This window comes from Podarcis tiliguerta (assembly GCF_965153285.1).
Source record: "Podarcis tiliguerta genome assembly, chromosome: 11".
Classification (NCBI taxonomy): Eukaryota; Metazoa; Chordata; class Lepidosauria; order Squamata; family Lacertidae; genus Podarcis; species Podarcis tiliguerta.
The window spans coordinates 32796633-32812489 of record NC_139544.1 but is presented as its reverse complement, the minus strand read 5'-3'; positions in this window follow the sequence as shown (position 1 = coordinate 32812489).

The window sequence follows — 15857 nt, the reverse complement described above, 5'->3', positions numbered from 1 at the left end:
CCCCTTCCTTGTTCCTATTAACAGTTTACGAGCAGCAGTTTATATAATGCTGATGCCAGGTTCAATCTGAGATTACCTTGCCTAAAGTTCAAGTTTGTGCTGTTTTGTAACCTCTAACATGTTTTTACATGTTTAGTAGAACTGCTAATGGGAAAATATGCTGCACTGGGAATGTGATAAAAGTTGGAAGTTTTTTTTTTAATAGCTCATATCTATGTACTGTTCAAAGGGAGGAAAAGTAGATGCCTTCTTAACAATAATTGTTTCATAACATGAGGAGGACACTAAATATTCAATATGTGTTTCTTGGGAAACAGTTTGTACAATTCCTGTAATACATAATTATTTCATCTGGAAGTGCTTTAGGATTTCAAAACATCTTGTTCTTAATTGTTCACTTCCACCAAGCATTCCAGTTCTTATCTGAAAGCTTCCTAGAAGCTTCTTATGGGACAGTCTTGAAACATAAATACAGTGGTACCTCGGGTTACAAACGCTTCAGGTTACAGACTCCACTAACCCGGAAGTAGTACCTCGGGTTAAGAACTTTACTTCAGGATGAGAACAGAAATTGTGCCACGGCAGCAGCGGGAGGCTCCATTAGCTAAAGTGGTAACTCAGGCTAAGAACAGTTTCAGGTTAAGAATGGACCTCCAGAGCAAATTAAGTTCTTAACCAGAGGTACCACTGTAAGTCTGAATACACCTAGGAAAAAGCTAGACATATTTAGCTATGTGTAGATGCCCTGTGGGTGTTGTGTTCATATTCTTGACAGGGCAGCAGATTTTTTCAAGGATAATGTAACTAAAACTCAAAGCCTCAGTGCTGTTCGTGGAAAGAAACAGGCAAGATTTAGATAGCAGAAGCCAAATAACAAACTTGATCCATTAGCAGGTGTTTGTTCTCAAGTGATACATTAGATTGGGGTGGAGAACCTCTGGCCTACAGGCCTAATTAGGCCTAGCATATGCCCTAGTTTGGACTGCAGAGCCACCTGCTCCACACCAGATCTGTCCCTTGTCATGTGTGGGGCAGGTTAGTATGCAACTTCAAATGAATGAACAAAGGCTTAAACTGAGCTGTCAATTGTTTCTTTGCAAGTGGGTCTCATCAGTGCATTCACTGAGTTCCTTTGAAGGGGTGTTTTCAGTGCCAGTCAGCTGATTGCTGGGGGGTCACTATGTGTTCCACTTTGTCCATTTGCTGGTGAAGTTTGAATTCAAACCACACCTGCAAACAAACTTCAGAGGGCACGATGTGACCTCTGATTAGCTGATACAGTAGGCCGCCTTTGAAGTTGTAGCCTGGTGTCATAATGACATCTGATGATTGACAGGTAGGCAGTGTTGGCCCACAGGTGATGGAGGAAGTTGGAATCTGAGCCAGAGAAAAAGCAAATACCTATTTCACTCTACTCCCATCTTTTCAGGTACTGTGCCAACTTCAAAGGCCAAGAAATAAACTGAGGACTTTGTATCAGTGAAGCATGAGCTGAGCTCATCAGTAATGTGCATCTAGTGTTCACATGACAGCAGTGGATGCTCTGGGTCTTCCTAAATAGATACGTTATGGCCTGTGGAATGTTGTGTAGGGTCAGGTCACTCCATCCAGTGTGACATGGTACAGTGGTACCTCGGGTTACATACGCCTCAGGTTACATACGCTTCAGGTTACAGACGCTGCTAACCCAGAAATAGTACCTTGGGTTAAAAACTTTGCTTCAGGATGAGAACAGAAATCGCACGGTGGTGGCATGGCGGCAGTGGGAGGCCGCATTACATGGAATGTTAGGCAAGATGTACACAATGCAAGGAATGTTAGACTTGGGCCAGGGATCCCTGGATTCACAATCCCATTTAACCTTGGGCATGTCTAATCCACCTCAGATAATTTACATACTGCTCTGAATGCAACATCAAATGTTATAAGTGAAAATGAGGGCAGGGTGCAGCTCTGCTGTGAAAAAAAGGGTCTGGGTTGTTGGTTATGGGGGATTTGGAAATTGGCTGAGATTTGATTCTGCAGTGAAACACAGTATTTGAAAAATTTTGTTCCTATGTAAGTGTCACTAGCTGCTTGGCACAGACACGTCACGTCAAGGATGAGCTCCACAGGGCACACTTCAGTGATCCCAAACAGAGAGACTGTGCTGCACAATCTTTCACGATCAAACTGTAAACAAGAATGCAGGAGCTCAAACCAACAGACCTTCTTCACTCCTTGCTAGTCTGCAGTAGCCAAACATTAATTTCAGATGAAGAGGGGTGGGCGGGGAATCTGAATGCTGATGATGTTCTGTGGACATGAAATGAAGATAATTTCTCTTGACTGAACAACATGCATAATTTATTGTTTGGAAAATCATTGGGCAGCAATGCAGTTAAGTCCAAACACCTGGATTTAAGCCAAGTCGCTCTCACTGGTATAAGTTGAGTTCAGTGTTGATGGTTAAGTGCATATTCTGTAGGATCATTGATGAGCATGCCACAAGCACATTTTATGTATAGCAGGATATTCCCACAGATATCCTTATTGCGGAGATGGTCATGCTGTGTGTGTCCTCTCTGAGAAAGAAAATGTGGTTAATTGAGCACTTGCAGTCATACATCAGAGAAGCGCACAGATGCGATGCTAATATTTTTTCAGAAATGTAAAATAAAATTAGCACAAAAGGTTTACAAAATGGTCTGGACATTTCTGCAGGAGGGTAGCTTTTGTTTCTGGGTGTGTCTGGGAGGGGCATCATTTAAAGGGGTTGTATTTTATTTAGTTATATAATTATCTCATAAAGACTGAATTCGGGGGGAGAGGGGAAGGAACCTATTCTTTTTCTTTTCCATCTGAAGCTGGCTCTGCACAGCATGGATTGGCTGGCTCTTTTTGACCTCCTGAGTCTACTCTCTCCTGCTTCCCCAGGCAGATTTTCAACTTTTAAAAAAATGCGTATGTGCTTTAATAAGATAAAGGATAGACATTCAATTAGCATGGATGCTACACTTTGTGAAGCAAAAAAAATTAGAAACTATTCACGTATTTGTCTTTGCTTATTTGAAATAAAAAAGTAGGAGCACCTACTTGGTGCTGTGGGAGGGAGAGCAAGAAATAAACTTTGTGTGTCTCCTCCAGGAGAGGTCCAGAGGGTGGCAACATGATACGGGGCCTTTTCTGCAGTGGCTCCCTGTTTGTGGAATGCTCTCCCCAGGAAATATTCCTGTTCTCCCAGGCCTTTGACTAATTGAACCATCTATTGCCTTTTAATCTCTGTGTGTGACAACCTCAGGACTGAATCACTGCACTCCAGGTGGTGTGGGGATGCCCTAGTGCTGCTAGGTTGTCAACCAGGGCAGCTATCTGAGAACATGCTATACAGGCAAATCCCCCCCCCCCAATTTATGCGTGTTCAATATGAGCACAACTGTCCACATGCGTATTGCATCAAACCCGGAAGTGACCCGAAACCATCACAAAAAGGGACGGAATGGCGTGGGGGAGGAACAGGGTGTTTGAAGGCTTTTACAATGGTGTTTCAAATATACACAATTTCACTTGCGTGGTGCCTTGAAATATAGGTAAAGGTAAAGGTAAAGGGACCCCTGACAGTTAAGTCCAGTCGCAGATGACTCTGAGGTTGCGGCGCTCATCTTGCTTTACAGGCTGAGGGAGCCAGCATTTGTTCACAGACAGTTTTTCTGGATTGGCAAGCCCAAGAGGCTCAGTGGTTTAGACCACAGAGCCACCCGTGTCCCTTCCTTGAAATATAACCCCCGCATTAATGGGTTGGTTTTTTGTCTGTATCCGTTTTGATGGTGCTGCACTGCCTGCTGATTTGCTACTGAGCCAATGTCAAACCAAGGTGCTTGTTGTAACATATAGAGTCCTATGCAACCTAGAAACTGATAGAATGCTTGCTCCCAGTTGCATTTGCACAGCTGTTTTGATGCAGTGAGTACACCCTCTTAACCGTGCCACATTTGCTGAGCACTTGCTCTGTGACAACGTAAAGAGGGCATTCCCAATACATGGACCCCATGTGAAGAACACCCTCCCTCTTCATGTTCAAGTGATGCCGATCTTGTTGGGTTTTGGGTACTAGTTAAAAGCCCATCTATTTGTGCAGATGTTTGGTTAAATTGCTTTGCTGTGGGGATGGGGTGAGTGCCCCCACTGGACTGGTTGTTTTGTTGCTCCTGTTTTATCATTATTAATTTTTTTTATGATAAATTGTGATTTCATTGTGTTGTGATTTGTGTGCCTGTAGAAATCATGCTTTGGGATTCTAAGATGAGTGAGTCAGACATCCTCTAAATAAATAAATAAAAATGTGGAAAGATCTTACCTTCCTCAATGGGATTAAAGTGGCACAAGTGAGTTGCCTATCAGACTATAGCAGTACCTCGGGTTACATACGCTTCAGGTTACATACGCTTCAGGTTACAGACTCCGCTAACCCAGAAATAGTGCTTCAGGTTAAGAACTTTGGTTCAGGATGAGAACAGAAATCGTGCTCCGGCAGCGTGGCAGCAGCAGGAGGCCCCATTAGCTAAAGTGGTGCTTCAGGTTAAGAACAGTTTCAGGTTAAGTACGGACCTCTGGAATGAATTAAGTACTTAACCCGAGGTACCACTGTACCTAGCCCTGCACTTGAACCCAGATATTCACAGCTTGCTCACCCCAAACATCATCAGCACTGGATGTGCTTTCACAGGTGTCATCACTACTTAACTAAAATTCTACGTTTTAAAATATTTGACTTATTAATTGATGGATCCATCTTACTGATTCATCATTACATTCAGATCTAGAAAATACGTTTTCCTTTACAAGGGGAACAGAAGTAGCAATGTTCCCTATCACATACATTCTAGAGTTGGAGCAAGCTAATTCCTATCTACTACGCAAATAAATTGCATGAGCTTTTTTATAGCACTAATGTTCTAAAATGTACTTCATTTTATGTTTATGGGAGACATATAAAGATTTTCAGGAAGACTAGTTTTCAGATATGGGGAAAGATTTCAAGGCCATGCTATCTCTAACCTTAACCGTAGAATGCAAATGATGAGTCTTTTAAAGAAATAATTCATAGGTTATACATGCAGATTATACATTGCATGTGCGGTTGGTTATTCCTGAAGTTCAGCTATTTTTGGTGAAGTGATTAAAGCGATTTCACGTACAATGGCAAATGGAGCTTAAAAGAAAGTGTACTGCTTTTAATTATACGGCAGCAATTGTGTAGAAAGACCATGTTTAACTTGTGACGTAAGCGTTAAGACATCCCACCATCCAGCTAATTGCTTGGAGCAATAATAATCACTTTTGTACTGAATTCCGGCATATCAAACACTTTTGACAACCAGTTCTAACACTAAAAATATCTGTGGCATCTCCAGTACATCAGTACATACCTATTTGAACTTCAGCACTTTATCCATGTAATCTTCCCTAGTCGGATTTTTGAATGCCTCGTGCCAGGAACATAGAGGAGAGATCTGCAGACTGAAAGAGAAGGGAATCTCTGCAAGTTAACCTGTGCAGATAAATATCTAGGGCCTGGCAGTAATATGTCAGGATAAATCACATATTGTTCAATGAAAGATATGTTGCACTTCAAATGATAGACTGAATACAATAACAGTGAGAGTACAACATCATGACCCTAGCAGTTGGGGCAATGCAGCCATTACATTCACCCTGCTTCTCAAGGTTAACGCAAATGTATGGTATTTCAGGATAACACGTTATTGTTGCAAATGATGGTATCATTTTTATTACAGAACAATTTCTTCAGAAGTCTTTCCTTAGTGAAGTCCTGCTGTAAAACGACAGCCAAAGACTGAAGGGGTTTTGCTGTTTTGGAGCAGCTCACATAAATGTAACATTTTATGTTTTCAGCTTATCTCTACCAAGTTGACTTGTTTACACATAAAAAGGAGCTGGGATCTATTTTTATATGCGTTATGTTTGTTTACAGTATAGTGCATGGCTCCATTTGTTAAGGAGCATTTGCAAACTCAGGGTGCCTGAATGTGCCTTCGAGGAGTGTTATTCAGTACCTCCTTGTAGTTAAAGGCTGAGCAAAGAGTTTGTATGAATTCTGAAAACGTGGTGCTCCTAAAACTGTCAGACTGAGATAATAAACCTTGAGGGTTAGGATGGGCAAACTGTGCTGAGGAGCTACAACTCCCATAATCTCTGATGGCTGGCTATTATGGCTATGGCTGATGAGCATTGACAGCCAACCTTTGGAGGGCCACAGATCTCCCCACCTTGGTGTATGAATTGATGGCTATCGTCATATTGTTTTAACTTTACAACTGACTGAAGTTTGCCCTAAATGCTGCTTGTGCTATTGAATTTCTTTGTACAGATTTCAAGTGTATGCAATAGTTAAACATTTCCAGGTGCTATATGCATGCTAATAAATGGCTAGTATTATAGAATAACTATAAAGGTAAAGGGACCCCTGATCATTAGGTCCAGTCGTGACCGACTCTGGGGTTGCAGCGCTCATCTTGCTTTATTGGCCGAGGGAGCCGGCGTACAGCTTCCAGGTCATTTGGCCAGCATGACTAAGCCGCTTCTGGCGAACCATAGCAGCACACGGAAACACCATTTACCTTCCCACCAGAGCGGTACCTATTTATCTACTTGCAATTTGACATGCTTTCGAACTGCTAGGTTGGCAGAAGCTGGGACCGAGCAATGGGAGCTCACCCTGTTACGGGGATTCAAACCGCCAGCCTACTGATCAGCAAGTCCTAGACTCTGTGGTTTAACCAACAGTGCCACCCACGTCCCCTGATATAGGATTATAACCTGCAAAATCTAGGAAACTGAGGGGATACCTGACTAGTAACCATGAGAAATGTAAAAGCTGAGTAACAATTATTTTCCATAGCAAGCAAACCTGAACAGCAAATGAATGTTTAAACTGTAGCTTAATATTTAATCACTTGTGAACACTGAAAATCGTGTCATTTAAGGAATGATTTTGGGATCTATTTTTATCTAGAGACTTTTCTCATTGCTTTGTGTTGCAATGTAAAAACATAAGTCAGTATGTGCAAGGGTGGTTAAAATAGGTTTAAGATTAATAATAATAATAAGAAGAAGAAGAAGAAGAAGAAGAAGAATAGACTTCAGGAAAGGGCTGCCAGCCATTGTAGAACACATTTCCTTTGTAAAAGAATGGCTTGGTTGCCTGTCCGGAGGCTGTCCGACTTTTGAACAGGGCGGGGGATCATTATCCTCCCTGCAAAGGCCACTTTCCCTTTGGGAGCAGGAATGTGTCAGGGGCCGCCTGCCAGTGGTGGAGCTACAGATAGAAGTGGACCTGGCCACCCCACTCTTTCACAACACACAGCACCCTCATCCACCCATTCACACTCATTCCCAAGCACACTCCAGCCATCTATCACCTGGTTATTCTTTGACACTCACATTTGCATTTGAGGGAAACATCCCATTTTTAACAGTGGCAGGTGGGCAGGATGAGCTGGGGGGGGGGGAATACACTGCCCTCCCAGCTTCTGAAGAAGGCAGTGGGGAGCTCAGCATGATGTGGGTGCTATGGCAGGAGTGCCAAAATGAGCCTCTGCACCCGCTTCGCTCTGCACTGCCTTGCCCATCCTCCTCCCTGTAAGTGGCAGCTACATGCGGCATTCAGAGCCTGGGAGAACAACACAGCCCCCCCCCCCCCCCGGTTATAGACAGAATACCAACATGCTAGTGTCCAGTCTCACTGACTAAACCATACCAAAAAGGCACTAGACTTCTTAGAGTGCATTACAGCAATCCAGTCTTGAAGTAACTATTGCATGAGGACCATTCCATTCTTAAGGTTTTATAATTCATTGGCTTATGTTTTATTGCGGGCATGATTGTCTTTACCTGAATGCTCACAGTAATATAAAGAGGTTGCAGATACAACCATCTCCCCTTCTCCATAAACTGCGTTAAGCCTGGTTTAAACCTTTCCTAGAGCAGAATGCCTGTTGCAGTCTCAGCAGCCGCTTTCACATTGCTCTGGGACAACTGTAAAGGGTTCCTGATCCCACAGTGTTTTGAACAGAACCAGTGCTTTTTTTCTGGGGGGTACGCATACACCTAAACATTTTGTGAATCTTTGTACTTTTGTCCATTTACTGCATTTATTTCCCCCAATTTGAACTATAAAATGGTGATTTTCTTGAGTCAGAATGAGAGTACCCCTAAACATTTTTTTAAAGAAAAAAAGCACTGAACAGAACTATGTCTGTACAATGGGCCACCCCCTTTGCAGACATTCCTTCAATATGTGGTCAGGGTGTGGGGGCGCAAGGGATGGGCACGGAGTGCAGCCCTGCTCTCTGCCTTCATCTGCAGAATGTAACATCTTCAGAGGACTAAAATCTTCTATCCATGTGGTTAGGGATTGTATGGTTAGGTGGCAGTACCAACAAGAATAACTCAGCTGGGATTTTTACTGGCTTTGCATGCCTCCTGAATTGCTCCCATCTCATGGCACAGTAACAGCACTTTATGAAAGGAATCCCGTTCTGGCGTTCATAAGTATGGATTTTAAACATTAGCCTTTGGTGGTACTTGATATTTCTGGGAACCAGCCAAGAAGGTAACATTTTGGCTGATCAGCAGCAGTTTCCTCTGAGGACAGGAATCACTCAATACTGCTTTTCCTTTTTGACATTTCCATTGCTCCAACTATGTTTCTTTTATGTCTGTCGAACAGAGTAGTGGTACCTCAGGTTACAGACACTTCAGGTTACAGACTCTGCTAACCCAGAAATAGTTTCTCGGGTTAAGAATTTTGCTTCAGGATGAACACAGAAATCGTGCTCTGCCAGCGCGGCAGTAGTGGGAGGCCCCATTAGCCGAAGAACAGTTTCACGTTAAGAACGGACCTCCAGAACAAATTAAGTTCTTAACCCGAGGTACCACTGCGTTTACTTTTTAAAAGCATTTTAACATACATTAAAATTAGCTACATTGTGATCATGCTGTTGTTGTAGCACCACATTATTATTATTATTAATTAAATTACTATGTGACCCTTCATCCAATGATCACAGGGAAGTTTACAGTATAAAAACACAAAAAAGTACATAACACAGTAGCAAATGAAAACAATAAGCTCCCAGTTTAAAAGGCCATAGAGTCCTTAATTAGCCAAAGGCTAATTTTGATTTGTATGCACATTTACAAGTTATAGGGTGTGGGTTTTAAACACCTTTGGTCAGAACAAGACATTATTAGATTATCAGGCCACTGCTGAAAAAAGCAATCCTGTGGCTCCTGTGATAACATGTGGCAATGTGCTATCAGACAAATGGCAGCCGCCATAGGTTATAAAGAAGTGAATGGGTGTGCCATTTCAGTTGCTGGAGAACACAAATAGTAAGAGTGCAGTTGCCCTCAGGTGCTACTTGCAGGCTTCCCTTAGGCATCCGATTGGCTACTGTAGGAACAGGACGTTGGACAGAGTTGGGCCTTTGGCCTGCTCCAGCAGAGCTGCGTATATGCTCACTACTGGGGTTTTTTTTTGGGGGGGGGGAGAAGAAGCTATATAAAGCAGCCTCCTAACAGTTTCCTAACAGAGCTTGATAAATTAAAAGTGTCCTTTCTCCCAAACAAGCTTCCACCAGATATCTTTAAATATTGGTTGTAGTATTGTAGTTCATGTAACTATAGTGCTTGTGATACCCAGATGGGACGTAGATAGCAATGGATGAATGACTAAATCCTGCAAGAGCGGCATGATAGCTATCAAGAAGATCACCTGCGTATTTGATGAGAACTGGTGCCTGACGACAAACGGCCCCCTTCTGCTCTGGTTCGGAAGAGTATGTTATCGCCACCATTCAAATAACTCCATAGGAGCCAGGTAGTTTTCTTCAGAATTTCCATCCCTCCTTAGCATGCGCTCCACTCTCTTCCCAAAGCCCTAGAGAAATTCTGACTGCGTCAGAGCATTACAGCATGCAGCTGATTAGAAACTGTGTTTCAGGCTATTACTCTGTAAAGCAGTAGAATTTTAGCTGTGGAATTTGAAAGTAAGGGAATGAAATGAAGACAATGGTTGGTTGGTTTCTTGAGGCTTACCGTTGACTTAAAGTCAGCAGAAGAGTTAATAAAGCCAAAAGGAAGAGCACACATCAACTGTAAAAACGATCCCAGTATGTGTAATAGTTTTTCTGTTGCTCTGCAACCACATAGTTTGGGATATTATATACTGGCGAGTACCCCCAAACAGTTGTGTTAATATTTTTGCTAATGAGTTCTGACCTGTATAGGTAGCGCCTGATAATGACTGTAATTAAAAGTCTTACAAGCCTCATCAACTAAATCCTTTTCTCCCTTGAGGCGTCTTCTAAATTGTTATTTGCATTTGGTTTTGTATTCCTACCCCCACCCCAAAGTTTTTAGGTCAAGGTGCTTGCCAGGCTTTTCAGACAATCTGCAGAAAATCAAGGAAGTATTTAAGTCAGACAACAACCCACTATGCATCTACCCCAGAGCAATCTCATGATGTTAGGTGGTACTACTCTAGTATTGTGGTATTTGTGTATTTTTCATTTGCTACTCTTCTAACTTTGTCTTATTTACTTGTTTGCACAATATTTTCATGGTCATCCCAGGCTGCTAACATTCAGCTTTAATCCAACTGAGTAGATTGGCTGCAGAATGAATTGATAGTTGGGTCAAGATATTAGCTAAATGTGTTTGGGCTTGCCATTAGGAAAGCTTGCCAACAATTTGTGAATAGCTATTCAAAGCCCTAGGAGACTTTAGAAGTGGCAAAAATAGATATCATTTTATTACACAGGATAAATTGCTCTGTATGTACTATAGATTCGTCAGATTAATGTGAACTGTAGGAAACTTGTGTTGTGGGTATGTAAAACTAAAGAGAAATTTATTTCAGTAATGTAATATTTATTGAATCAGTGACTTTACAATAATACAAATAAAAAGATATGGACTGGAAAAAAAACAGATTTGCTGTATTTTAAGATTTAAAAGCAACTTTCTGATGAAAAGAACCTGAAGCAGTGTACAGTCAAAGCACAAATGTTACATGATGTGATGAAAGACCAAATCTGAATATAGATGGACTCTGCCACAAACTCTGCTGGACCTCCACATCTGGCGGGAAATTACAGCTTTCGGAGACAGGAAGCTAACTACTCTCTGACAGCAATAAAAGTGAAGTCTAAGCCAGTGAATTAAACGTTCTTGAAAATGTGATGGGCCGAGCAATGCTATAGTCATATTATGCTGGGGTGAAGATGTATTGCCACTACACCAGCAGAACAGTTGCCAAAGCCTATACTCACCCTGTGGGGGTAGGGGATCTAAAAGTGAAGGGAAAAAACACCCACCTCATCCCTGGAAACTTTGCCTGTCCACTCCAGCAAGGGGCACAGTCAGAAATGATGCCTCCATGCCACACAGACAAGGCGAGAGTCAATCTGCACAAACCAATCTGAGCAAATGGCTTTATGTCACAGCATTCCTAACACTCAAGAAACGCAGAGAATCAGGCAGAGGCAGCAGCTGTAGCCAAGGAAACTCTGTGGCATGCTGTGCTAAATCACAAATATGCAAGCACGCTCCAAGGATGGCTTGTTCAGATCTCACCATGGTTGAAATATTTAACTTCACCCCTCTCCCAACAGAAGAAAATACATGGATGGCTCCAGTCAGCCAGCCTGGTTGCCTTTGGGCCATCAATCTGGCCGTACCAGCTGACTCCTGCTCATCCCTCAATCTTATGATAATATAACTTTGGGCGAGCAACATAGGAAAAAATGGTGACCTTAGAAACCAGCCAGCCTCTCTTGAGGCAGGGGCACATACTCTTTGAGCAATTATGGACCCAAGTGGTACCTTGCAGGCAGCAGAGCTTCCTCTGGTACATGCAAGTCCAGCTGCACTCTGTGATCATTGAGTGCCATAGGGCAAGAGTTCCAGCTGTGGCACAGGACCTTGGATTGGAATGGGCATCGTGCAGTGCTAGCCAAATGTGTGGCTGTGTGCTACTAGGTGGACTTTATCCTGCAGCTTCGGAAGGTGGCTTGTGGAAAGCAAAGGGAGACATACAGAGAGAGCAAGCAGTACACAACAATCAGCGGCTAGTAGGCTCCAGAGCTGGATACACAATAGATATTTCTAAGTGAGGGAACAGGGGCAAGAGGAAGCGGTGTCACCTAAGTGATCAGTCAGTATCTAAGCATCCTCATATCTAAGCATCCTTCCTTTGGAGGGGAGAGGCTCCAGTCCCCCCCCCCTTGGAGGATGAAATTTGACTCTAGTAGCAGCTTATTCTGCTTCATTCTCTTCTCCTGTGATGCTGTAATCTAACAGACACTCAGCCATCAATCTTCAGTGTAGGATTGCATCCTGACAGACTTTGCTATTGGAGATGGTTTTCAGCAAGCTACTTCCTGTTAACTGTGCTCTCTCTGTCACTCCCCATATGCAGTGACTAAACAGTAACCTATTTCACAGGGCTGTGGATGCTCAGATCTCTATTTAGTTAGGGACTTGTAGGATGACCTTGGGCAAGTCATTATCTCCGCTTGTATTTTGTATGAAATCATAATTACTTACTTTAGTCTTTCCAAGTGGAAGACTAAAAATAAAACAAACCTATACAGCACATTTACAAGACTGATGTGATTATAGCTATGCTATTCCGCTATGAAAATGGCTCCCTTTTTCTAGAATGGGTGCTAGAAAGAAATAAAGTGGGCTCATTTTAATTTGGCCAGAGTTTTTTAGCATGGCTGAGATAAGTAATCTTGAGGCTTTGGGCATGGTGGTTCTGCTGCCCTGTGACCAACATTTTGTGAGATAAGCAGCCCCATATAACCAACATGCTTAAGTCTGATTAACACATAAATGGGGTTAAAACTATAGTGTAAGCTGTCCTGCCACACTTAGCTATGTTCACCACCTCTCACATTGGAAGGCAATAGGACATGATGCCTTTGTTTTCTCTTCAGTTGACCTGAGAAGCTCAGTGTGTGAAGAACAACCAGCTTAGCCACATGGCTCTCACAAGCTATGCTTGAGTTCCTATACCAATAATTAAGGAAATTTCACCACTGCAACAAAGCCAAGTTTTGCTGCATTTTCAAGCTTTTCTGAATGCTGTATGGAAAAGCACACGAATCTGATCTTTGGAGAATTTGTAAGTAAACTATTTTTAACTTAACAAGCATGTGGTCTTGTTCTATGCTAGGGTACTGGAAACTTTGGAAATAAACATTTTAAGGGGACATTTTGGAACTCATTTTAAAGGGGACATTTTTAGCTTTTACTGTTGATATTTCCATGCTTTACTTTGCTGCATATTTTGTGATTTTAAATCTCTGCTGGATTTATCTGAGTGCTTGCCCCAAACTTGGATCTTGGCATCCAGGAATTCTCCTTTTATACCTATTTTTCCCCTTGAACCAACACATTTCATGTGTATGTATTTGCTTGCCGTCTGCTCAGCAGACACAGCACAAATCTCCTGTCTTTTTCCAACAGAAATTGCCTTAAAGTTGTTGACTCACTGGTTTCCCTCTGCTCAGTAAAGGACGTCAAAACAATAAAAATGACATTTGACTCCAGGTGTAGCAGAGGACAACTCTAAATATCTTCAATGCTTTGTATACAGACTTTTCCTCTTAAATAGATGCTGCCTACTCACTGAATGTATACCTCACTGTAAGTACGGTTAGACCAGGGGTCGGCAAGGTTTTACCTGCCTGGGCCGGTCTAGTCCTGTGGAGCACTCTCTCGTGTGCTCGGTGTCTGGGCATGCGCAGACGCGATTTCCAGCATCTGTGTGCACACACACAATTTCCAGCGCCGCGGAAGCGAGTTCCCTCACTGTGTCGGTTTAGTGCAGTGTGCAGGGACTTGCTGAGTGTGCGGTTTGGTTTGGTGGCGGCCAGTTAAATTGCCTCCGTGGGCCACTTGCTGCAGGTTGCCGACCCCTCTGTTAGATAAACTGTGAATGGTAAATTGGTCCTGTTATACCTTTCCTCTAGGAAGATTATCAGATCTTCACACACACACAACTATAAAATAGAATGCTCAAGTTTTCAGTACTGATTTATTGAATAATTATCATTGAGGATTCCATTAACAATTATTGAGGATTTCAGTCATTTCCGCATGACTTGTAGACAAGGAATAAAACATTCATTCAGATTACCGTATGTGCGTTTTTTTAATTTAGGAAATTTGTATTTTGTACCCCAGCAAGAGATCTCAATGTGGTTTTCATAAAAAGTACACTAAAAATTATGACCTATTTAACTACAGTATTGGAAAACAACAACAGGTAATGTAGGTAAAATTCCACAAAGATGAATGTGAACCATGTGGAGAAAACATTTTTATTTCAAGTTTCATTGGGGGGGGGGTGTCTCACCCACATCACATGTTTTAAGTACTCTTATACCAGTTTAACTGTCATGGCTCCACCAAGAATCTTGGAAACTGTAGTTTGTTATGGGTGCTGAAAGTCGTTAGGAGACCCTTCACATAGCTACAATTTTCATAATCCTCAACAAATTACAGTTTCCAGGATTATTGAGGGGAAGCCATGACAGTTAAAGCGGTCTAAGAGTGCTTTTACCATATGGTGTTGATGGGATTGACAACAGCTGGATTTTGGCTAAGCATTTCACTTAAATATCAGTGTGTGTGTGTGTAATTAAAGTGGGTTGAAAAAGTCAGCTCTATCTTTCTTTACAGAGTTGGCAAGAAGTGAAAAATGAAACGGCTAATATTTAGGAACAAATCATATATCCAGACAAAGTCAGTGATGCAGAGGAATTTAGCCAACTCTACATCATTTATTTGACAGTACCACATGGCAAGCAATGGCAGAGTTGGCTTTAAAAGCTGAAGACAGATTGTTTCTTTAGTTTGTACTTTGGGTGAAGTATAACTGCAGCATAGTAAAGTATCAAACAGATAAAACATTCTGGGTATAATTACATAGTCAGCAACTTGTGATATCCACTGTAATGGAGTTGGTCTTAGAGAGGTCACTAGGAATGCTTGTAACAAATGTTATGAAGCCCGATGATCAACAGCCTCTTGGATCATGTTAAATTTACTCCCTTTTTGGCTTGAATATGTCACTAAATTTAGCTGTGCTTGTCGGTCATTGTTAACAAAAATCTTCTTCAAAATGCCCCACACTGGGAGGGATTATGTCCAGCACCTTGAAAGAGGCAGTGGTGCAGACCTTCCTGAAGATCCTCCTTGGATCTAGAGGTTTTAGAAAACTACTACCTAGTCTCTAATATTCCCTTCCTGAGCAACATGATTGTGTGTGTGTGCATGGCCAGTAAGCGGCAGAAGGGAAGCAGATTGTCTACACACTCTGGTTTTAGGATCAAAACATCTTTGGTTACTCTGATAGATGACTTTTATTGGGAGAGACAAGAGGGAGTGTGGCCATGTTGGTTCTTCTCAGCCTCTCAAGAGTTTTCAGCATCATTGATCAGGATGTCCTTCTGGACTCAGTCAGTGTGGTTGGAGCTGGTGGTGTCACTCCTATCCGCATGGTCGGTACCAGATAGTAATACCAGGCAACTGTTGCTTATATCTGTGGCTTTTGAGCTGTGGGGCCCTGCAAGAGTCTTTTCTGTTATTTCTGCTATTCAACACCTGTATTAAAGTATTGAGAGCTGTCACCTGGGGATTTCAATCACAGTACCATCAGTATGCATCAGTATGACATGCAGCTCTCTCTCCCATCTGAATCAGACCCTTAACAGTATATTTTCCCATATATTTGAAATGCTTTCCTTGTGTGTCCTTTGTACAATACGGCCAGTATTGTA